Below are 8,323 nucleotides of genomic sequence, written 5' to 3'. Positions count from 1 at the left end.
GCAGAGACGATGGAGGTCTGGTGGGCTCAAGAATGTGCGTTTCGGGGCTGGCCCCGTGGCCGAGTGGTTAAGTTCGCGCGCTCCGCTGCAGGCGGCCTGGTGTTTCGTTGGTTCGAGTCCTGGGCGCGGACATGGCGCTGCTCATTGGGCCACGTGCCGCGGCTAGAAGGACCCACAATGAAGAATATACAACTATGTACGGGGGGCTTTGGGGAGAAAAAGGAAAAAATAAAATCTTAAAAAAAAAAAAAAAGAATGTGCGTTTCGAACAAGTCCAGGGGCCACACTTGGGGAACCACGGAGTTAGAGGGTGTATCATCGGAGAACTGGGGGAGGATAACGGAATGCATGCGGAAAACACTGTGGACATCGTAAAACTGTACGAATGGAGATGCACGGTGTCGCCAGGATCTACTTTCATGTTTTTATCCCCCGTTTGTACCTTAGTTGTTACCTCTCCATCTGCTTCCTTACTCTCCTATCAGAGAAACCCTAAAAACAGGGTTTGTCCCTAAAATCACTTTCCCTGGACCCTACTTCTGTTTCTTATCAAACACTGGCAAATTCGTCTATTCTAGTTGACTTGTTTTTGCTAACAATCTGACCTCTGCCCTGCCCTTCCCAACTTCATGGAAAATTATTTTCTCAGAATTCTTTCCCAAATTATTGCCAAATCCAGTGATTCTTTCAGCCTTCGTCCTTCTTGCCGCCTCTGAGCATTTCAGGCGTTCCCCGTCTCCTTAAGGCTTGCCCCGACCCGTCCTAGTTCCTTCTCCGATACTCCTGCCGATCCGCCGGTTCCTCTTTGCTGTACTCACACATTTTATCTTCTTTCCTCATACTTTCTTACATGGCAGTCCCATACATTGCCAGGGATTTAACTTTTATCTCCATTTAAAAGAGTTCCAGGTTCATCTGTTGAATCATTAAACAAGTATTTGTTGCGTCCGGGCTCCGTGCTCTTCCAGGCTGAGGGGGCAGCAGGGGGAAGGTCCTGGGAAAGGAACTCTTCCTTCCCCACCCTCCTGTTGGAGGGACTGAGAGAGGCTGGTGTCACTGGAGCCTGGTGGGAGATGAGAGGGCAGTGGGGAACACAGGGAAGAGGTAAGAGTCAGATCTCTAGGTCCAGTTCTCTCCTTTCTGTCAGGCCCCTAACCCACACTGTCTGGTTCCTCTATTGGAACGCGAAACGAAACACTTAGTACTATGGATCATTCTTCCCCCAAAACTGCTTTTCTCTCTTCTGAGGTTCTGTAAAACTTATGTTTCACTAATAAAAATAATAGCTGCTTTAATATAGCAGGTATATGTGTCATCCATTTTTCTAAACACTCTATATTAACCTCATTTAACCCTCAAAACTACCCTACAAGCTAGAAACTATTAGACCCATTTCGTAGATGGGAAAACTGAGGCATAGAGAGGTCAAGTAATTTACCCAAGGTCATAGAGCTGGTAAATGGAAGAGCTCCAATCAAACTCAAGCAGTCTGGCTCCACCACGGTAATGTCCTGCCTTGCCACCAAGATCTTGTTTATTTATTCATCCAGTCAACAAATATTTATTGAACTAGAGGTCATTAGAGATACAGAGGTGACAAGTTAGACCTGTGCCCTCACAAAGTTTATCTTCTACGTTTGTCACATTTCTCAATTCCATTGTCTTTTTCCAGTACCATCTTGATTTAGGCCTCTATTACCCCTAATTAACTGAGACTTTTGCAATAACTTCCTCACTGTGCTATCCCATTCTCCACACTTCCAGAGTAATCTTCTCAAATGCACCTAAATCATTTCTCTTCGCTGTTTAAATGCCTTGGTTGGTACTCGAGACCACCCAGGGGTAGCTCTGACAAATGTTTTTCACCTTCCCGTTACATGGTGGTTCTTAACCTGTTATTACCATCTGTTGTAGGCTGTGTAGTAAGCAGTTTTTGGCTAAAAACTGCATTAAAGTTAGCAAGTTATTTTCCTTAAAAGTTAAAGCAGATTGGAGGTTATTCTAAGATCATTGTCGCTCATTTGCATTCTGATATATGTTCTTGGAAGAGAGAGGGAGTGGGGTTACTGGCAACGTACATGGCAGCAGCCCATCTTATCTATGCTTTCGGGAGTGCCCAATGGACTAGAGGCTGTGGGGAATGCGTGTAAACTATACCATGGCAGAAAACGGTTCCTAACAACTGAACTCTGTGCTTTAGTCAGACTGGACACAATGTGCTTTCCCTCTTCTTGGGATGTCCTTCCTTCACTTTCTGTTGTCGAAGTCCTACTTACTGTTTCAAGCCTTATCTCAAATACTGCCCTCTGCTTTCAGCCTTACTAGTCACTGCAGCTGACGTGAACACATTCCTTTTTGGGACTTCCTTTGCACTTTGTACTTTCTTTCTGTTTGATTTACTTTTGTATTTGCAGTTGTCTTATCTTTTCTCCTAAACTGAAATTCTTGATGGCAGGGGCAATTCCGTACTCATTCTGGTACTGCCTCAATCTGTGGCAAGGAACATGCTTTAATAAATATGGAACGAATTTGATAAAGCCAGTACTTTTATCACAGTCATGGACTTGACCCTGCGGGGGAAGGGTGAGACAAGGAAGTTCCTATAAGTTTCCTTACAGAAATGCTGGAAGATAGACATTTAAAGGAGGATCTAGTCCCTGGCTGTTTTTGTGATTTCACGAGTCATTTAACCTCTGTGTGAAATGTGAGGGACGATGCTTTACATGATAGTTAAGACTCTTCTAACTCTCATAATTTGGGTTCCATATCTTTTTGTGGCATCCTTGAGCTGACTGGAGTTCCCAGCAATATACTCTACCTCTTCTTGCTCAATTCTGTACTAGTGTAACTGATGAGTAAGGACAGGAGGGGTAAACCAGATCTTGGAGGAAATATCTTAGACAAGGCTGAAGGCTGCCTCAAATTGGCTTTTGTTTTGCTAGTGCTGTGCAAGACTTTGTTATTCAGACTTTCAGTGCTCAGTTAAGAATTCTGCAGTGGCTAACCTTGCAACCTTCAGCATGTAAATAATAGACTTTTTGGTAAAATATTAGCAACATTCATGACAATGTCTTATGATAAATGTGTTTCAGAACTTTTCTTCATTATCGATAGGCCAGATTGGCTTCCCTACTTTGAATCAAGATTTATTTCACGAATGAAAATATTTTGTAATCACTCCTGGCAGTCTTCGTAACATTTGTGTAGGGTTGGTATTATTTCTTTTTGAAATATTTGATAGAATTCAGCAGTGGAGCTGTCAGAGTCTGGGCTTTCTTTTGTGGGAAGGTTTTTCATTAATAATTCATTCCTTTACTTCTTATAGAGCTGTTCAGATTTTCTGTTTCTTTGTGAGTCAGCTTTGGTAATTTATGTCTTTCTAGGAATTTTTCGTTTTGTCTAAGTTGCCTAATTTGTTGGCATGAAGTTGTTCATAATATTCTCTTATAATCCTCTTAATATCTGTAGGGTTAGGAGTGATACCCCTTGTTTCATTCCTGATTTTGGTAATTTGTGTCTTTTTTTTCTTGGCCAGTATAGCTAAAGGTTTATCAGTTTTGTTGAGTTTTCAAATAAACAAAATCTTTTGGTTTCATTGATTTTTCTCTATTTTTTGTTTTTGTTTTTTATTTTATTGATTTCCTCTCTGATCTTTCTTACTTCCTTCCAGGCAAGAATGCCACAGACCCCTGTTCTTACTGAAATTTGGCAGTTTTTCATGAATAAATGCTTTTCAATTCATTGTTGGCCTTTGGTTGATTTCCAGAGTCCTGAAATGGTAGTTTTGGGCAATTTTGCCCAGTTTTCTAGTTGTTTTTAGCTCTGGTGGTCTAGTGGTTAAGATCCAGCGCTCTCACCGCCACCCCCCTGGTTCGTTTGCGGTCAGGGAACCACACCACCCGTCTGTCAGGTGTCATACTGTGGTGGCTGTGTGTTGCTGTATGCTGAAAGCTGTGCCACTGGTGTTTCAGATACCAGCAGGGTCACCCATGGTGGGCAGTTTTCAGCGGAGCCTCAGGCTCAGACAGGCCAGCAGGAAGGACTTGGCTTCTCACTTCTGAGAAAACTGGCCCTGCAAACCCTGTGACTAGCAGGGAGCACTGTCTGATAGAGCGCCAGAAGGGGAGAGGATGGCGCAGAAAGACGGAGCAGGGTTTCAGTCTGCTGTCCCCAGGGGTGCTAGGAGTCAGAATCCACTTGAGGACAGTAACAACAAAAAAATAGCTGTTTTTTGAGAGAGGATTTGCTGACCTCTTATTCCCGCTAGTGCTGCAGGTTCCCCATAGTGCTTTGATTTAAAATTTCCACCTACTTACGTGAAAGGTGCTTGGTGCAACATGTGAACTTGATATTGCTTTTAACTTTGCGGGTGGAAATAGATAAATGTTTCTTTTTCAAGGGCTAGTGACAATAAGTCTTTATTCCATCAACTAGGAAGATGCGAAGGGCCTGTTTCAAAAAGCACATTGCTTCCCTTGGAAAATGATCTGAGAAAAGTATTTTTTTTTTTTACAGATGTTATTTTTCCTTTTTCTCCCAAAGTCCCCCCCCCCGGTACATAGTTGTGTATTTTTAGTTGTGGGTCCTTCTAGTTGTGGCATGTGGGTGCCACCTCAGCGTGGCCTGATGAGCGATGCCATGTCCGCACCCGGGATTCGAACCAGTGAAACCCTGGGCCGTTGCAGCGGAACGTGCAAACTTAACCACTCAGCCACGGGGCCAGCCCCCCTGAGAAAGGTACTTATACTCTTGTGCTTCGATAGAAGATTGTAGAACACTTGATGAACCTGGCTTAAAAACTGTGTCATATATATGTAAGCCACACACGCACGTATGTATGTATGCGTGCGTGTGTGGCTAGAAGTATTTCCATAGTCTCTCCAAGGTTATTACAATGAAAAACCTTTGAGATACAGTGAGCTTTCAAATAATTTCATTTTAGGTGAAAATGTGTTAAATAGTTGCTACATATCTCATATATACCATTTCTTTCAGTGGCTGCATAGAATGATTTAAATAGTTGACTATTAATGATATTTACTGTTTATAACGTTTGTTATAATCAAGATAACGAAAAATAAAAAATAAACATTGCTAATTACCCGAACATTTTAGTAAAATTTTGCAGTAAGTTATTTTTTTAAGAGTCTTATTCTTCCTCTTTTAAACAAACGTACTCTATTATTTAGACTTTTGAGGCTTAGGGAGTCAAGAAACCTGGCATTCACTCCCTCTCTCTTTCTCCACATAGGAATGATGGTAGGTTAAGGTGAAAACTCTTTGCTCCTGTAAAGTGTTGATTCAGAAAATAGTTTGAGGTCACTTGCCTTGTAATATTTGGATGAGTATAATATCTACATTCTAAGTCATGTAACATTCAAGGCATCCATTAATAAAATCCCAAGAAGGTTAACTGTGACGGCATATGGCATAATTTTTGGCTATGGGATTATTTAGGAGGAACTTTTAATTGCTTCTTAATTCATATCTCTTAATATATTAAAATGCAGGAAAAGAACAAGAAATCTTCTTGATGACCCAGATCTAAACATCTCTGTTTAGAAAATTATTTCAGGGGCCGGCCTCGTGCCTGAGTGGTTAAGTTCTCATGCTCCGCTTTGGTAGCCCAGGGTTTCGCTGGTTCGAATCTCGGGCGCGGACATGTCACCGCTCGTCACTCCATGCTGAGGTGGCGTCCCACATGCCACAACTAGAAGGACCCACAACTAGAAATATACAACTATGTACCGCGGGGCTTTGGGGAGTTAAAGGAAAAATAAAATGTAAAAAAAAAAAAAAGAAAGGAAATTATCTCAATCCTATGTTGCTTGGCATATTTGGATGGCCATCTATCTTGGATGTCTTTTATAAACCCAAATTTCACTTTTTGGGGGCCTCTGTGTGGTATAAAGTGATTTACCCCAAATGGAAAAGCAACTAAACTCAATAGAACTTAGTCACTGCTTTATTATTATTATTACTGTAGTAGTAGTAGTAGTAGTAATAGTAGCAGCAGCAGCAATACTACTACTAGTAAGTACTACCGCTACTACCTGGTTTATACTATTACTGCTTGTAGTAATAGAACGGTCATAGAACACCTTACATTTATATAGGATGTTACTGTTTGCGGAATATTTTCGCGTGCATTTCATATGTGAGTAAGCAGGGCTGTTTTGCTTTTAAAGTCAGCTAAGTATAATATAAGTGATGATTATTCTTCCAAAAGAAGGCCATGGACTACCATTAAGTAAATTTAATGTCAATCTATCTGATGAGACAAAGTAGAACCCTTTAAGTTATTATGCATTTCAAGTTCTTCTCTTAAAATGCAGTATTAAAACGGCCTTGGGGCCAGCCCAGTGGTGCAGAAGTTAAGTGTGCAAGTTCTGCTTTGGCGGCCCGGGGTTCGCCGGTTCAGATCCCAGGTGTGGACATGGCGCCGCTTGGCAAACCACGCTGTGGCAGGCATCCCACATAGAAAGTAGAGGAAGATGGGCATGGATGTTAGCTCAGGGCCAGTCTTCCTCAGCAAAAAGAGGAGGATTGGCAGCAGATGTTAGCTCAGGGCTAATCTTCCTCAAAAAAAAGAAAAAAAACTGTCTTGGAGGATTTCCCATGTCTTTCTGGGATAAGAATAGTTTTCTTTTAAATCGCGGCTTCATTTTTTGGACCCTGACCAGGGCAAAAGGCCGTAGCCTCAGAGGGCATTCTGCAGTAAGGCTGGCCCACAGTGGAGCTCCTCAGCAGAGGCGACTTGCTGCAGGAAGTGTGACAGGGAGAGTCTCCGTCAGGTCTCTACACCTCTTACTGTGAATGCAAGTCACTTTTTTTTTTTTTAAAGATTTTATTTTTGCCTTTTTCTTCCCAAAGCCCCCCAGTACATAGTTGTATATGCTTCGCTGTGGGTCCTTCTAGTTGTGGCATGTGGGACGCTGCCTCAGCGTGGTTTGATGAACAGTGCCATGTCCGTGCCCAGGATCCGGACCAGCGAAACCCTGGGCTGCCGAAGCAGAGCGTATGAAGTTAACCACTTGGCAACGGGGCCAGCCCCTCAAGTCACATTTTTAAATACATAAGTTCCATGAGGAGTTTTTAGAACCCAGGCAAAAATGGCTATGAAATAACATTAAGAACTTTGGTGTTTTGTGCCATTTTGAAAATCAGTTGCCTAGAAAGAACAATCTACAAGCAACAGATTTGTATTTGAGAAATGCATTTGCTGGGAACACGTTAGGAAGGTGTCTGCTTTTCCTAGGCAGAAAAGAGGTAACAGTGAAATGTTCTAGGACCTTCACTTTTATTTCCTTTATTCAATAAGTATCTACTAAATACCTACTGTGTGCCTGGTGTGCTGTGATGGCGGTGCAAAGACAGTAAATCATGGTGCTTATGATATGCGCTGTCCACTGAGGGACAGGCAGTAACAATAAGCGTATCACCACTGTGAATGTGCAGATGTGGAGGTTTGTACGAGATGCCATTAGAATGTGGGTGAGGGGGTACCAAATCCATGGGGCTGGGAAGGAAGGGGTGCCCAAAGATCCTGTGTGGGAGATATTGGAGGTGGGTCTCGAAGGAAGAGAAGAGGTTGGTCAGATGGAGAAGTGGGGGCAAGAAGTAGCATGTGGAAAGGCTGGAACTGTGATGATGGCTGCCAAATTCTAAGAGCAGGGAGCAGCTTGGTGTGTCTAGTGTAGGGTGTGTGTATATATGTCCATGCATGTTGGGGGAGGGAAGGCAGAGATGAAGCGGGGGTTAGTTTGAGAAGGACCTAGGGGGCTATGCTAAAGAGTTTGGTCTTAATCTGTGTTCTGTTTTCTGTGTGATAATTTATTTTAAAATACTTTAAAAGTTTAGTATAAATGATGTGATGTATTTAGGCATAAATTAACTTTTATCTATACCCTAGATGTAATAAGTTTGCACCCTAGGTGTACTAGTTTGCTTTTGAAGAATCCATATCATGAATCTACACTTCAAAATTGGTCCCCAACCATTTCAAATAATTTTCCAAAACTTTATCTTAAGATTTCATCAACTGGTATAGGGGATGTTAGAAATAAGATGCATGGTTGGCTAGAAAGATTATACTCGCCCTATGAACCCGCTCTGAAGAAGGTGGAGGAATCCCACAGGCCGTGCTGGGAACAGTGCTCCAGCTCTGGGATGCTATTGGTTCTGAGTGCCTTCTTCCTGGAAGACGCTGTCACTTGCCCAACTAGAAGGTTAGATGATTCTGTCATCAGAGTGTAGTGTCCACTCAAAGTGAACCTACCAGGCAAGATGCTGGACCTAGCTAGTGGAGACTGCCAGTACTTAC

Source organism: Equus przewalskii, chromosome 17, assembly GCF_037783145.1.
Source record: "Equus przewalskii isolate Varuska chromosome 17, EquPr2, whole genome shotgun sequence".
In the NCBI taxonomy this organism is placed as follows: Eukaryota; Metazoa; Chordata; class Mammalia; order Perissodactyla; family Equidae; genus Equus; species Equus przewalskii.
Note: the sequence above shows the minus strand (reverse complement) of the source record.